We start from the raw sequence: 18,016 nt of genomic DNA, 5'->3' as shown, positions 1-18,016 counted from the left end.
CTTATATATCTTCTGGGTTAGATCTACAACACAGTTCAACAGGGTTAGCAGCAGCATAGATGCAACACATATCAGAGTTACACAGTGGTTGGTGAGCAGCAGTAGCCAGACATTAGTAACGATGACAGGAGATGATGCAGAGATAGAGTGATGCTTCAGTGGCTTGCATCACTAGAACACATTCCTCGCTAAGAGGGATTGTTGATTTTTGTGACATCAAATGTGTTCTAGACACGAAATTTTGTGGAGGCTAGAATACATGTATTCTCCAAAACCTAGAAATCGTTTCTAGAAATTCCACCTAGAGAGGACTCAATTAAAATAATTAAATTTTCTTTAATGGTTCCTAAGTTTAAACTTTGGAAATCTAGTTAATTGAAGGATATTAATTAAGTCATTGTGAGAATCTTCTAGAAGAAGACATGGATTAATTTCTAGTTAATCTTAGCCATCGATTATGTTTTAATCTGGTCGTTGGTGCTCCAACAAAAGATTATAAGAAGAAGTCAATGGGTAGATGGAGAATACACTAGAGCAGATACTCAGTTGCTCAGGTAGATTGATTTTCTCAGTGCCTGAAGTTCGGCAACAAAAAATCAAATCAGAGAGTGAGTTGCAGGTGGGAGAGAGAGGGCCTCAGCATAGTCTGAGAGTGTAGGACAAATCTGGAGGGGGCAGCACAAAGGAGAGACGCAGATCATCAGTGCAGAAGGGTTGACGCAGGGCCTACGCAGTCACTGCACAGAGGGTGACATAGAAAGGCCAGTGAAAGGGGCAGGAGGTCAAAGAAACGATGTGGAGTGTGAAAAATTCACCAGTAAATTTCTCTCATTGACTCTTCCTCTATTTTGCCTTGTACAAAAATTATTGTTGAAGATTAATAAAAGAAACCCTCATCTACCACACCGGTTTTCCTACATTGGGGTTTTCCTAGAAAAATTGTCCAAAAATAACTATCACTGTGGTTATATATGTGCTTGTATTTTCCTTGTATTTACTTTCAACATAATTTTATTTGTGAAGGCTGCAGTGTATGTATTTTCATATTTTCTGTAGAAAACTGCAAATAATTTGTTTAAGTAATTTAACAAATAGATGAAATATTATCAATTACTGCAGTAGGATTCGGGATCACCGAATTTTCACATCATCCTCCTACTCAGCTAAATCAAACTTCCCTCTTGAGACTGCTGCATAGTCCCTGCACATCCTCCTAGAGAAATAACTCGGCCTCCTCTCTTGACTCCTCCAGAACTAGAAACTCCTCTGAAATTTGCTACTTTGCCCCTCTACCACCTGCTACTCAATCTATGGATTGAATCCTCCAGTTGAATCACTTTGCTATTGGAAAACTGATCTACCTAGATCAATGAGTATCTAAATTGTGTGTTCTCCATCAACCCCATCGACCTTCTCTTATAATCTCCAGTTGAGACTTCAATGACCACGATTAAATCTTAGTCGATGGCTAAGAATATCTAAGTTGATCCATGTGAGTTTCTAGAGAATTCTCACCTTTCTCAATTAATTCCTATTAATTAATCAATTTCCCTAAGTTAGACTTAAGCAATTTTTAATTATCGATCAACGAATTTGAAGAACTCGTGTATTTTAGCCTCTTCACAAAGTTTGAGACTAGAACACCATCCAATGCTACAAAAGCTAACATTCTTCAACCTGCAAACATGAGTCTTCTTGTCCTTCACTTCAAATCCCTGAGGTTGCTCAACATATACTTCTTCCTGTAGTATGCCATGAAGAAATGCAGTCTTTACATCCATCTGGTGAAGGGTCCATCCTTGACTTGCAACAAGGGCAACAATAGATGGAATAGTAGTGTATCAGGCAACTAGTGCAAAGATGTCATCATAATCTTCTTCCTCCTTCTGGGAGAAACCTCTAGCCACCTAAGTAACCAGATTCGTCCTCCCCCCCCCACGTGTCCTAAATTCCGCGTGTTTGACATGATTCTCGAGGGACATGTGTCTAATTCATGGGTCGAGTGTGTATGAACACGAGGAATTTATGGACCTAGCGAATCTAATTTTCCCGAGCAGTGTGTCATGATTTTGGGACGTATCCTCTATAAAAGTGTGTCGCGGCTCTTTAAAAACCTGATTTGGGTCACTTTCCCATCATTGTAATGTGTCTCTCTTGTTGTGGGTGTGTGGGAGCGAGCAACAAAGGATTTAGGAACATTTTGGAGGTGATTCTCACAACCGGTAAGTGCATTTTGCTTTCATCCTCTTATTGCGAGAGGAATTGGAGCATATATGGAAATTTGTATAGTTTGAAGAAGAGCAAGCTTGAGCAGTTTAAGGCAAAGACAATGGTGTATGTGCACACCAACCTTCGTCTTATTTACAAGAAGAGGGAGGATTTGTTGAAGGGAAAGACAAAGATGTGGGATGTGTTCCCTGATGATATGGGTTTGGACAATAATGTTGAGTTGGCATTGGCCAACTTGGATCTTAATGAGCCAATGCTAGAGCCTGACACTTTTGATGATGGTAATACTATTGAGGGATCATCCTCCATACCAATAGAAGAAGAGATTACATCAGATACAAAGGAGGAGGATGCAGAGGATGTTGTTTTTCCAGGATCTTGGTGTCTAGGATAGAATCTTAAATCATTGATGCTACCAAACCAAGAATCACAATGAAGCTACTTTGCACAACGGAATATAAACAACAGTAAATCTACTAGTGCACAAAATATAGACAAATTTTTACAATTTTCAACGCAACTTTGTTATATTAATCACACTGAATAATACAACAGTTTAGAGTTCCCGTACCAGGGATAATGGCCCTCATACATCCATTGATACAAGGATACGAACCTGGGGGCTTGGTGTCAGTCCATTGAAAACCAATCTACGCTCCACAAGATACTCTAATAATATGGCTGATGTAGTCGACTTCATCGCTTCCCTCGATTGTACCATGTGCCTTCTCGGTCCTTTGGCTCCCGATCTGCACCACTACCTCTATCAATGATCCAAGTCCATCTGGCCATTGAACCTCGGCTAACCAATGTGCTGTCACGTTGATCGTTTGTCCATCAACGCATCAACACATCAAGACTCCTTTTGAGTTGTTCACAACTTCGTTTGTGAACAACTCACAACTACCCACTATTGCTCAGCTAATCAGGCACTTCAACCCACTATAGTCTTCCTGCGTTGCTCCACTGAAGACTAACATAGGGCACAGAGGGTTGCCACCTATCACCATCAAATTTCCCTTCTATAATGATGAACACGGGCTGCATCAAACTGCTCCTCTGGCTAATCAAACCTATGAGCTCCACCAACTGCCCCTCCTAGGCTTACACTTGGTCTACTCTCATGTTGCCCTCCAACAGACCACGAGTGACCAATCCTTGTTGTAGCATCTTCTCCTAGTTAGGGCATCCAACACCTATAAAGCCCTTCCTCTTGGCCGCCAACAAACTTCTCCTAGAACACCCATTCACCTACAAGTCACATCAACTCAAGAGGACAACCATACCTGTTCTGCAACCTTCTACTGCTCCTCTTGACGTGAGACATAAACTGTTGATGTGACTACTCCTTAGAATGTACACAACCGTCCAAATCTAGGACTTCCATCCAACTAGCATCCATCCATCAACAAGATACCATCTGCAACCATACTGCTGCTGCCCTCTTGCCCTGATTTTTGTGCATTCACAAGACTAGTTAGGGCACACTACCAGCCCTAAGCCACTGCTCTTCCCTTGTCCAAAATTCCACCTACTTTGTTGTCCCCTCCTTGATTTTCAAGACACGTTGGGCACCTCCACAAGGCTTTGAAATATCTCAAACTGCTATAGCAAACCAGGGCTGCCTCTAGGCACAAGGACAATCATGTTTGAAGCCTTCTTAACCCCTGTAGAAGTTGCATTGTTCTTCTAGAGGTTGCGGCTTAGATAGAGCCTTCTCCACAAGGCCTCATGGCCCTCCACCCTCCACCAAACACCTGATGTTTGCTACAGCAGTCTGCGACCCACCTGTAACAAAGATCCAACATACAAATGTGCACAAAAATCACCATGAAACTTACCTCTGGATTGAGGCTAGGACCTGCAAGGAATTCGCACCATATTTAGGAGATAATTTGCCCCAAAACCATACTCCTGGCCTCCATGCAAGGTGCCTCAGAGCTGCGACTCTTCCTCCCAAAGAAACTCGCACCAAAATAGAAGTATCACACTAAAAACATGTGCTCTAGCCCTTGCATCCTAGCTGCCTCCTTCGCTATCCTTTATCAGAGCTATTCCTTGATGAATGATGCACTTAGGATTGAACAATAACCTCACACAACACCTTTATTTATACCCTTTATGTGGGTGTCAACGAACAGCCCTAAAGGGCCTCCAAACTAAGTCGACCTTAACTAGTAGGCTTCTTCACCCACACTACACTTCAAAAGTTCATATCTCTATTTCTACATGTCAAATTTCAAAGATTTTTGTTGCGTTGGATTCGTCTCAATGTGCACTATAATCCTTATCCATCACATGTCGAAATATTCTCACAGATTCACACCCACATGCTTGGGTACAAAGCCCATAGGCTTGGGTTTCAAGCCCACAAGTGCTTTTGTGGCGCTCCAACCTCCAAACCCCGAACCCTAGGTCTTGGAGTACCTCCCAAGCAACCAAAAATCAACAAAGAAGAGCAGTGGTGACAGTGACAGTGATGTTGATTTTGATGATGATGATTGATGAGCAAACATACTACCTTGTAGTTGTTTTGTATTTGCTATTTCTATTTGCCATTGGCATTCCTAGTTAGGAATCCTCAAGACTCAATACCAATGTAACACATTTTGATTTTGATGACTTAAACAAAAAACTACAATTTATTGTAACCTAGTGTATGCATAACGTTACAAATTTACAATGTAGAATCTAGATGTATGTCTGAATTTGAATCATCATGAGAATTTGTGTAATATGAAATATCTATTTAGTATTATATATATATATATATATATATATAACGTGTCTTGTTCCGGGGGGTCTACGTGCCCCGTGTCGAACACTCGAATTTGCATGTCCTACGTGTCCCTGTGTCTGGTGACTTAGCTAGCCACGAACCTTGCTTTATACTTCTCAATGCTTCCATCAGCTCCATGCATGATCTTGTATAGCCATTTCGAGGTCACAACAGATTTTCCTTCAAGTCTCAGTACAACATCCCATACATCATTCTTCATAATGGACTCATATTCTTCGGCCATGGCATCCTTCCAAATCTGCTCTTTCACAGCTTCTTCAAAGGTGGGAGGTTCAACCTGCATGACGTTACTCATAGCTACAATGTATCCCTAGTACTGACATGGCTTCTTGCTTTCTCTAGAGGTTCCTCTGGTAGCGACATGTCTCTCAACATTCTGTAATGTATCATGAAGCCAAAGAGGTATCTTCCTAGCATGGGGGATCACATGGAGGAGGATCCAAGGGTCCACAAGCTCCATGGGATCATCAGAAACATCTTTCTTTAGCTTAGGCACAAAAAGGCCATCTAGATAGTCCATGTCATCATCCTTCCTCTCAACAATAGAAGGAAGAAGGTCCCATGCTTTTCTAAGGGCAACATCTTCATGAAAGGTTACATCCCTGCTAAACTCGAATTTCCTTTGACAAACACATATATTCTAAAGGGAATTTTCACAATATCCAACAAACGCACCTTTATTTCTGGTGGCTTCCAACTTGTTCCTCTTGTCCTTTGGCACATGAAAATAGACAGGGTGGCCAAATATCCTAAAATGTCCATCATTGGGCTTCACACTTGTAAACACTTCTTCAGGAGTTTTGTTATCCAGTGCTTGATCAGGAACCTTGTTTTGAACATAGACCGTTGTATTTGTAGCTTCTCCCCAAAGGAACTTCGACAACTTTTGATTATGCAACATGGCTCGGGAAGCTTCCATGATAAACATGTTCTTTCCTTCAGCCACAACATTCTTCTCGATATTATATGGTACAATAGTCTCTTTCTTGATTTTAGCGTCTTTGCAAAAGTCAACAAACTCATTTGAGGTATATTCTCTGCCATTTCCGAACCTGAAAACTTTGATTTTCTTTCCTATTTGATTCTCAATCAATGCCTTGAAGTCCTTGAACATGTCAAATTCCTCGTCATTATGCTTCAAATAGAATATCCAAATAAAGAGCATGTAATAGAGGTAGCCACCAAGGGAGTGCACAGGCATGGGTCCACATAGGTCAATGTGGATGAGTTGTAGAGTATCATTAGTCCTGTTTTTTCTAGAGGGAATGGTCCCCTTGTCTTATTTCCAGTAGCACATCCCGGACATACACCATCAAGACTAGATTGAAAATCAGGCATCTTGGAAAACAATATTCTAACCTTAGGCATGGCTTCATAATGTAGATGTGTCAGTTCAGTACCATAGCTCACATTGGTGATTGCTATCGTGAACTAATGCTTGCAACGGTCTCCCATTGACTCTATAGATTCCTTCAACTTTGGTTCCCAATGTGAAAGCATCCCTCATGCGAGATTCCCTAGGCCAGGTGAAGAATTTTCCTCTTATGAAGGTTACTCACATCTCTTTGTCTTCTAGCGAGAATATAGATACCAAGTTCTTCTTTAGTATCGAAAAATACATCACATCATGAAGAAGAACAGATTCCTCGAAGTCTAAATGAAATTTAACAGAACCAAAGCCCTTCATAGGATGAGTAGAGTTGTCCCCAAGGACAATTTTTAGATTTGACTCCCTCTCAACCAAATTTGAGAGAGCTTCCCGATATCCAGAGGAATGTCTAGAATCCCCACTCTCTAACTAACTATCACAAGAATTTGGAGATGAACTAGAAAGAGAAAAAATAAGAATATATTCAGATTGACTAGCAGCTACGTTATTTTCATACCTAGAGTTCCTTGACCTCTTTTGAGGATGATGGCCTTTTTCATAATCATCATGAGCATTTCTTCTTCTATCATTGAACCCATTATTGTTGAAATTGTGATTGGATCTTAGAGCATCTGTCTTTTTTGGGATTCTCGAGCATAATGACCATGCTTGTGGTAGTTGTAGCATTCAACTTTTGATAATTCCCCTTTGAATCTTCTATTGGAATCCTTGCAATCTGGAGCAAGCCTTTTTTATGGTCTCCCTCTTCCTTTGCTCTTCTTGACTTAAGAAACAAATGCAGAGGGCTCTCCTTCTTCATGCTTTTGAATCCTCCCCCTAGAGATCATCCTTGTTTCTTCTTGATTACACTTGCCAATGAGGTCATCAAATGTCAGGAACTTGTCATTATTACTAATAGTAGAAATGAAGGTTTCCCAAATGGGAGGAAGCACTTGAAGAGTGATCAACACCCACTCTCTTTAGATATAGGCTCGCCAACAGTCTGCAATTGATCCCTTAGTTGGGATATCCTCATGACATAGGATTGTACAAATTCTCCCTTGTTCATCTTATTGTCCTTGAGTTGATTCTTCAAGGACAGGATGTGATTTAAATTGTTGACCTCATACATCCCAGCCAACTTATCAAAGATATCCTTAGATTTCTTCAACATTCCAACATAAGTAAGCAAATGATCTTTCAATGAATCAAAAATAATTTTCTTGGCTCTGAGCTCACCTTTCTTATATTTTGACTTGGAAGTAGCGGGAGCACTTTCTGGAGGCTCACGTAATTGCCCTTCCATATATTCCAAAACATCATTGTCATCCAGTATCACTTCCACCCTGATCTTCCAAGCAATAAAATTTGACGAGTCACCCAGCTTCTCATTATCCTTGAAGAAAGAGGTAAACATCTTGACCAAGTGAAATAGGCTCCCTTAGCTTCTTCCAAAGCTGATTGCTCTTGTCTCTTGATTCCTTGGGCTTGTCTTTACCTTACCTCTGATACCATGTTAATTTTCCACTGTGCTATGCTATAACAATTACTTAGCCCAATCTTTTCTTCAATTAGCAATCACTTTCAAATCAATTTAGTCTTGCAGTAACAAATAGCAATTGTAGATAAAATAGTAAATTCAATTTACAATAGAAGACAATCAAGAGCAATAACACAAGACACCAAGTTTGGTCAAAGACTAGGGAAAAACCCACAACGGGAAAAAATCTTTCAAATTCTTCTTCTTATTAGATTGTCATAAAATGTTCAGCAGAGAACTACAATGATTTAATTCATCAACAAAAGAGTCAAAGTCAATACTTTGACCATCTAAGAGATCAACCAACCAAAATCCAATAGATGACCCTCCAAGTCAAATTTGGTCAACAAGTCAAAGTCTACAATTCTATCAAAGTCAACAACAGTGAAAGATGCCCTAACCAATCCTGAAGTCAATGGTCAAACTCCTCCAAAAGAGCTCAGTGAACTGCCCAACAATGAGGCTTTGAATGTTGGTCAAAATGAAGTCAAAACAATCCCAAACAACTCGATCGAACTTGGTCAAAAGAGAGAGAAAACCTTACGCTCAAACTACAGTCAAAGTTTGAGGTCAATAGGACTCAAACTACCCAAAAAACCTCGATCTTTGTGCCAAAGAATGTAGCCTCCAAAAACAGTGCAAAATGCTAAGTCAAACTATGCTCAAACTTCAAGAAGTCAATGTTGGTCAAAGGATGATCAAAGAAAGTCAACACAAAAAATAGAAGACAATTCTTTCCTTCGCACGCGTGAGAAGATGACCCTGCAATTTCAGATGTACAAACCAATCAAGAGAGGAGAGAGAGATGTGTGATGCGTGTCCATATGAGGTTCCATTGAGTTGTATTTATATCAATGTGGCATGACTCTTACTCGTATAAGACTCGTCACGACATTGACTCGTAGACTCGGGAACGACCCTTATAAGACTGGTATAAGACTCATCAAAATACAAAAAATCGTTAAAATATGGTAAATCTTAAGCAAAAAAAGAAACTAATGACAATTCCAATCCTTTTAAGTTATAAAAACCACAATATATGCAATAATTCATAACATCATCTCATATCTATAAAAGTACAACATAATATATTCGATTTTTGTAGGCAAAAATTGAATAAAAAAGGACTGATGATTCCATAATTAAAATAAAAAATCTCAACAAGTTCAAAATTCAAATACATATGTCATAAATGATAATTGATTGTCTCATAAATTCATAACAATCTTGAGTCTCATCACTCATGGACGACTACGCCTACAACAAGCCCTCGTGGAGCTAGTGCTAACATCGGAATGTTGAAGCAACTGTGAGGCAGGTGTGTTTGGGGTCTCCAATTGAGATGGCAAACTAGAGAGATCCTCAGTCTCTTCATCAAGCCAACTCGAACCAGAGGACTACTCCTCCACAACCCAATTAGACTCTAAATCAATAGTATCCAATAAAATTGGATCTGTATCCTTTGGTTGCACTTGTTTTGTGAGCATTCGAAGGTTGTAGTAGATGAAAACCAACTTCTCCAACCTCTCATGCTCCAACCTGTTTCTCTTTTTGTTGTGGATGTGCTCAAACACTGACCAATTGCGCTCACAAGAAGAAGCACTACAGGGTTGACTCAGAACTCTGATGGCGAATTCTTGTAATTGTGGTGCCTCAGTGCCACAATCTATCCACCAATGAGCTGTAAAAAAATAACAACAAAGATTATCAGTTTGCAATGCCAAACATATAAAAGAGAACTAGCAAAATTACAAGCTAAGTTCTAACAATTTTCACTTACAAGGCATTTTCTTGTCCTTGAGACATTGGCTTGAGTTGAATCCAAACATGCCAGATGCTTCCTTGTACATATCTCGTTGCATGTTGATTTTGTCCTGAATATCTTGATTCGGGAACATCTTCTCAATGCATATCATGACACCTCTCATCACCTCGGGATCTCTTTGAATGTTAGAACCCTCAGTAAGAATAAGCTCGGATTGAGATATGCTCTTGCTGCATGCAATGGTGAATGTAGTTGATTGTCCCACCTGGAATCAATAATTTTGAGATATTTAGATTCATTTACCTTATAGAAAGTCTTGGCCATCATAAATATATCCCATTGCGAGTTTCTCTCCATCCATCAATCTCAAGAATTTCACAAGGGGCTCAATGAAGCTGACAATCTCAGTGAATTTGTCCCACAAAATATCACTAAAGCCAGATGCTTTCATCGAAAATGCTTCTGGTTTTGTGCTATCTTTCCAAAATACCCATTGCTGGCTACAAAACATTCTTCTCAAATCTTGGTACTCATACAAAAAGCTTTGGAGTGAAAGAAAGTTTGTAGCAAACCGTGTGACAATTGGGTGACTAAGCTCATCCTGTGTGAATTCCCTCATAAGGTTAAACACCCAAGCATGATTATAAATATACTTGGTAATTTTCTTGCATTCTTGCACAACATCTTGCACCCACTCCAACTCCCCAATGTCCTCTAGCATCAAGTCTATGCAATGGGCAGCAAATGGAGTTCAAAAAATGGTGGGATATTTGGCACAAAGAAACCTTCCAGCTACCACATAATTTGTTGCATTGTCCGTGATTACTTGGACAACATTTGTAACTCCAACTTCCTCCACCACGTCAACCAACAATGAAAAAATCAAATGTGCATCTTTTACATTTGCAGATGCATCAATGGATTTTAGTAACATGGTTCCTTTAGGAAAAGCTACAACAAAATTTATTATTGTTCTACCCCTCTGATCTATCCACCCATCAGACATAATTGTACAACCTGTAAATTTCCATGAGGTTTTAATGCTTTCCAATTGTTCCTTGACACACTCAAGCTCCTCATCTAGCTCTTTCCCCTAAGTGCATTATAAGATGGGGTTTTGTATCTAGGGCCAGCACTTGCAATGGCATCCACCATGGGATGATAAAAATAAGACTTTGCATAGTTGAATGAAAGATTGTTATGGTACCAAAACCTCCTCATTGCCATATCTGCCTCCTTGCTTTTCTTTTCATTGAAACTATCCAAGGTTGGTTGAGATCCTGGTGTTGTACAGGGACTAAAGAAAGAAGAGGTTATACTCTTGTTTGCCACAACACTTGAAGAGTAGTTACCAATACCTGGACTTTGAATCTGTGTTTCACTTTGAGATGAAGATCTACCTATCCCAACAATCTCATCCTTCCTTTTTTCCCTCTTAGAACTTTCTTTAATGGATTCCAAAGCAACTGCCATTTCAGTAGTGACTTCATCAGGGAAATTTTGACAACAACCCACACCATTCCGAGGAATTATGTCTAGGTAGTATTTTAGCCTATTTATGCCTGTATGCATTGTGGCATTGCAATAACTGCACTTGACATGGTGGTCATTACCAGCAATGATTCGTTGACCATGTGCCCATGCCAACTCATGAGACTTTCTAGAACCCTTTGGTGGCATGGTGACAAAATCTCGAAGAAAAAAAAAAAAAAAATTGGTTTTTTAAATTTTTTTGGTTTTGATTTTTTTTAATTTGCAAATGTTTTTGGCCCTGGTGCTGAGTTTCTCGGCCACACAGGGCCGTTGTGGCTGAGAAACTTAGCCACAAGCCCAAACATCAAAAAAAAAAAAATTATTGTAAACATAAAACATAAAAAATAAAAAATAAAAAAAACATTCAAACAAGAAAAAAAACTAAATTGAATACCAAAAAATTAAATGGAAAACATTCAAACAAGGTTCATGAAGCCTACCTGAAGTTGGGTCTGATCCAATGAACCCTCCTTTAGCCTCCTCCAAGAGCTCTTTCACTATGCAATGGAGTCATTCAACACTCATACAAATTAGCCAAACACTCAAATGACAAGTGAATGACAAATGGAAGGGAGAGAGGTGCTTATAAAGCACTTTCTTCCCTTCAATTTCCCTTTCCCCCCACTTCATTTCCAAAAAAGAAAAAAGAAAAAAAAAAAAAAATAAAAAAATCAAACAAAATGTGCCTTTTGAGGCTCGACGGGTTCTATAGGGGTCTGATACGGGTTCTATAGCATACCTGTGGGTCTTATACAGGTAGTCGGGTAAAATAAAATAACCCCAAATCCGAGTCTTAAGCGCGGGTTCTATGCGAGTGACCCGGCTCAGTATATAACCCGGCAAGACCTGCGAGTACTCATGGGTCTAATACGAGTCGTGCTTATATGATTCTTTGGAGACCCAATTTTGCCTTTCGGCTAACCTAAAATTTTGTGCACATGTGGGTTTTCAGGTTAAAAATATATTTTTCCTTGACCAAATCAAATTCTTCCAAGGACAAAGAGGGTCTTCTCTGAATCATGAAGGTTTTCCAAAGGAGAGAATTTGTCCCTAGGCTGCCAAATTAACAATGGGAAGAAAATAAAATTTATCAAAAATTAGAGGAACAAACTCATAGTCAAAATGGCAAATCCATAGTTATAGAACTCCACAAATTCCTATCTAGAGGTAAGAACTCTCTCCCTCTCATGATTTGCGTTTGTGGAATATTTTCTTCACATTCAATCAATCCCTTATCTCTACCTAATTGTTGCTTATATGATTTTTTGAATTGCCCCCCTATTTCTTGAGATATTACAACCCACTTCATCCCAGCCAATCAAAGTGCTCTACTCATAACAAACCACCAAAAAGGTCTTCCAATTCTATTGAATTTTGCAAACAATCAAATAATTACTTTGGCATGTTGATTGATAATCCACAATAGTCACACACCTAACGATCAGTGGGTTAGGTGAACAACCCATATCAAACCCCCCTTTGAGCCAATATTCTATTTACTTTATCACCCTCCTTTCTTTGTTGGACTCTACGGTCTTACGGAAATCTAATGAGGATCTATCCCCTTGATGTTGTCAAAAAGGAGAATAATACACATGATATTCATTGAAATAGATTGAATAGCCCACAAATATAATACTACAAGACCTTGCCAAGATAATTGTCTATGGTTTTGACGCATATCTTCATTGTTAGCATACACAAGAACTAGATATTCCAACTAACGCCTACATGCTAGGTATAGCCATGACCATCCCCCCACTTGGAAACTAACATTGTCAAGTTCCTTTACCATGTAATATTGATCAAACTCCAATCAATGATCCATGGGCCTTGAGATCTAAGGTTCTTGTCAAAAGACTAAAACTGATGGTCACTTGACGTGCCCTTGGTATCACAAAGGAGGCCTCCAAGATGGGAGAAGAAGATCCATGAAGAAGCATAAAAATACAAGAAAGAGTGCCCACAAAGGAGTGGAAGAGATTTCAAGAGGAGTTCAAGTTTCGAAGCCAAAAAAAGGAACACTAAACTAAAAAAAGAGCACGCAAAACTTATATAAAAGTGGAAAGTGAGTGAATGGGACAATTCAGAAGATTTTGGCAAAACACGTTCTATTTTGTGAAAATTCAGAAGATTTTGATAAAACATGTTCTATTTTGTGGGTGGAATGATCCAAATCTTGTATGCAAACTAAAAAAGGCTCTCTATGGTCTTAAACAGGCTCCAAGGGCTTGGTACTATCGTTTGGACAAATATCTTCATCAACAAGGTTTTTCAAAAGGATCAGCAGATAGCAATCTTTATATAAAAATTGAAAATGACAAATTGCTAATACTTGTTGTGTATGTAGATGATATTATGTTTGGCAGCAATGAAGAAGCTATGAGTCAAAGCTTTGCCTTGGTAATGCAGAAAGAATTCGAAATGTCTTTGCTTGGAGAACTGACATATTTTCTTGGATTGCAAATCCAAAAAAATGAAGGCGGTATCTTTTTGTCTCAAACCAAGTATCTCAAGCAGATATTGAAGAAATATGGCATGGAAGATGCAAAACCAGTATGTACCCCTATGGTTACAGGATGCAGCCTCAGTGCAAATGATGAATCTGCAGCAGTGCATCAACCAACCTATAGATCCATGATTGGAAGTCTTCTTTATTTGACAGGTACTCGACCAGACATCATGCATGCAGTGGGAATAGTTGGAAGATTTCAGGCAAATCCTAAAGAAACCCATCTTCAGGCAGTAAAGAGAATTTTCAAGTATCTTCAAGGAACTCAAAACTATGGCTTATGGTATCCTAGAGATACAGATCTCACTCTACATGCTTATACAGATGCAGATTGGGCTGGAAGCGTGGATGACAGAAAGAGCACAAGTGGTGGAGCATTCTTTATGGGTTCCAGATTAGTATCTTGGTTCAGCAAGAAACAGAGTTCGATTGCTTTATCTACAGCTGAAGCGGAATATGTGGCTGCTGCATCTTGTTGCACTCAACTTCTTTGGATGATGCAAACCTTGCAGGACTTTCAAATCACTTGTACACCACCTATCTCCATCTTATGTGATAATACAAGTGCAATCAGCATTTCTAAGAACCCAGTCATGCATTCAAAAACCAAGCACATACCAATCAAGTATCACTTTCTCCGGGAACAAGTGTTGGAACAAAAGGTCAAGTTGGAGTATGTTCCTTCTAAGGAACAAGTTGCTGATATTCTCACCAAACCACTGCCCAGGGAGACATTTGAATACCTCAGACAGAAGCTGGGGGTAGTTGATGCATCATCTTGCTGTTAAATCTTGTCTATTTCAGAGAAAAATGGGTGTACGCGAGTTGCCTGAGGAGGATCCACGTACATACGCAGGTTTGTGCAGATATAGTCGCGTATATGGATGCTTGATGGATATCAGTAGGGACAGGCTCTGGTTATGGTGGAGATAATATGAATTGGGTCTGACAGAGACCTTCTGGCACAGGTTCAGGGGGAGCAGATAAACTTCTAATGATACATTGTTGGCATTATCTTCAAAGCTTTTGGTTCTAGTTCACAGCTGTTGTTGGTTTCAGGTGGAACAAATGCAGAGAAAGAATAGAAGGAAATCATGGTTGCTGATCTGAATGGTGATTAACAGATGCTGCTGTTATCAGTTTTTGGTGTCTTTCATAAGTATTGCTCTAGATATTTCGTCTCTATGGTGTCAAGGTCATGTAACGACCTATCTTGGTTTCCCCACTATGCCTGGGATGAAGATGTAATGTTTTTGATTGTCATATGTACATTTCTGATGTATCCCCACTTGGTTGGGTGATGGATGTATGTATTGAGTCTTTTGGGGATAGGATGGTCTTTTATGATGTATAAATCATCGTTCTTCTTGTAAAACATCTTTTTGCAGACCTTGCTTATAGTCAGGGGGAGCATGAACAACACACTTCAGCAGAGCAAAGACTTCAACATGTACTCAGAGGAAGCATGGACAGAGTGGTACACCTTGGCATATACAAAGGGGGAGCTCATTCAGAGATTTCAGTAGGTACTCAGGGGGAGTATGGGCAGCGGAAAGTTTATCTAAGAAAGAGATTATCTTGGTCTGCCCTTTGCCCTTGATGACAAAGGGGGAGAGTGATTGGTTGTTGTTGCCATCAAGTCCAAAGGGGGAGATTGTTGGCATTATGATACATATGTTGTACTTGATGGCAACCCACTCATCTCAGATGATAAATTATAGTGTAGCAAAGTTCACGCACTTTCATGAAGATAAAAGGTTCTTTCATGTAAAGAAAAATTCACGCACTTTCATGCAGAGAAAATTTTCTTTCATATAGAGAAAAGTTCACGCACTTTCATGCAGAGAAAAGTTCCTTTCATGAAGAGAAAAGTTCACGCACTTTCATGGTTGGCTCATGGTATTAGTCCGATAGTTTTTGATCCTATGGTTTTGGACCGTGGTATTGCATCCAAAAGTGTTGACCCCAAGAATTGGATTCATGGTATTGTATTATTATGGTTTTGGACCATGGTATTGTGAAAGGCCTAAGACTATAAAAGAGGAAGGAGATCGTTTGGCAAGGCAATCAATCTGAATGAATTGAATATCTAATAAGTGCTAGATCTGAAATATTGGTGATTGGGGTTATGGTGTAGATCTGGATCTGAATGAAGGAAGAAACTTAGCGCAAAGAAGGATAAGTTCTATTGATGGGTCATAATCTTTTGGCTTGAATGATAATATCTTTGCATGATTTTGATCTGTTATATGTGGCACATGCTTGATCTATAAATCTGATAATCTGGGTTAATCAGTGTCTGAATATGTGAAAGAGTGAATTATCTTTTATAGATCTGTAGGCAGGTTCAATGAAGTGAAGGCGCGTATACACGCTGGTTCAGTGAATGAAAACAGCGTATATGCAAGTTTCTCCAAACACAGGAGACTATGCACGCAGGTTTCAGGTTGTTGAAGTAGCGTATATCTTTTAAATTATGATCTAGCTGCCTTTGTTTATTGCTGCAATATTCTGGGTTCAGAATTTGGTGTGTGGTTACTGTTACTGTGTTCTGGGTTCAGAATTTGGTGTGTGGTTACTGTTACTGCGTTCTGGGTACAGCTGTCAGAGAAGTGTTTACTTGATTCAGTGCTAATTGGGAAAAGGAGATTCTTTGTTGCAGATATACTTGATGATTGATTGATGTTCATGGATCCAGTCTGAAAATTTATGAAACGTTGTCCCTCGAAGAAATAGAAGGTTGTAGCCTTCAGTAGGTCAGCACCTACGTACTAGTATCTTGGCTAGTACAAGAGCAAAGGGGGTTGTAGCTCCCTTCCAGGAGAAGCTGGAAAACGAGAGAGGGTTGTAGCTCTCTGCAGGTTGTAGCCTGCGTATTGGTAAAGAACTGCACCAGTACATTGTAAAAGGAAGTTTCTAATTAAAGAAAGATAGAGACGAATTGCAGCGGGTGGTTTTCACCCACATTGGGTTTCCACCTTATATCTTGTGTTCTTGTGTGTGACTGTCTTCTGTTCTGTTTTACTGGTCTGGTTACTGTCTATTTCACTCAAATACACAGATTAATAATCAACATCTGAAAGATAAAGTAAACCATAAGTTTGCATTGTATACGCGGGTTTCCTTCTACATAGTTGCGTATATACGCGGGTTTTACTAACTGAAGTAGCGTATATCCTCTAAATTTTAAAAAGGGAATATTTGGCTTGATAATACTGATTCACCCCCCCTCTCAGTATTATTTCCAACAATCTCTCCAATATCTTCACCACGTATTTTCCTTGAGATAGGAAAGTTTCTCCTGGCTTTTGCCAAACCTCCAACCCTAGGAAGTAGTGCATCAGTCCTAGTTCCTTCATCTCAAATTCGGAAGCCAACTCCCTCTTACATTTGTGAATGAGAGGGTTTGCACAAGTCAAAAAGAGGTCATCAACATACAACACCAGTATGAGAGGATTATCATCTTCAACCTTAAAGTAAAGGTTCAGATCGGCTTCACTCCTAGTGAATCCCAGCTTCATCAGATAGCTATCGATCCTCTCATACCAAGCTTAGGGTGCTTGCTTCAGCCCATAGAGAGCTTTCTTCAACCTGCATACACGAGATTCCTGATTATGAATCTCAAACCCCTCGGGTTGTTCCACATAAACTTCCTCTTTAATCGAACCATGCAGGAACACAGTGTTAACATCCATCTGATGTAGGTTCCATCCTTGCGAAGCAGAAAGGGCTATGATTGAGCGGATGGTGGTGTATCGAGCAACTAATGCAAATATCTCATCGTAATCCACACCTTCCTTTTGAGAGAAGCCTCAAGCAACAAAGCGAGCCTTGTACCTTTCAACACTCCCGTCAGCTCCATGCTCAATTTTGTAAAGCCATTTCGAGGTGACTATTGATTTGTCCTGGGGTCTAGGGACCACATCCCAGACATCATTCTTCATGATGGACTCGTATTCTTCATTCATAGCATCCTTCCATACTTCTTCGAACAATGTAGGCTCGTTTTGAATGATGGTTCTCATAACGATCAAGTATCCCTGATACCTGGTCGGCTTCTTGCTTTCACGAAAAGTCCCTTGGGTGCAATATGTCTCTCGACATCTTCAAGAGTCCCCCTAAGCCATGAGGGCCTCTTCATAGAGGAGGAAGGCTCTTGCAGAGGGGGATCAATAGGATCCATAGGTTCTTCAACATCGGGCATTGTTTCATCTTCCTTTTCATCCGGCTTCCTGGTGTCACCTTCTTTATCTTTCCTTAGAATAGGA

This window comes from Pinus tabuliformis, chromosome 3_1 (genome assembly GCF_031772625.1).
Source record: "Pinus tabuliformis cultivar Carrire ecotype Pingquan chromosome 3_1, CPIR1, whole genome shotgun sequence".
Classification (NCBI taxonomy): Eukaryota; Viridiplantae; Streptophyta; class Pinopsida; order Pinales; family Pinaceae; genus Pinus; species Pinus tabuliformis.
The sequence above is the reverse complement of the archived record's forward strand: the minus strand, read 5'-3'. Positions refer to the sequence as shown.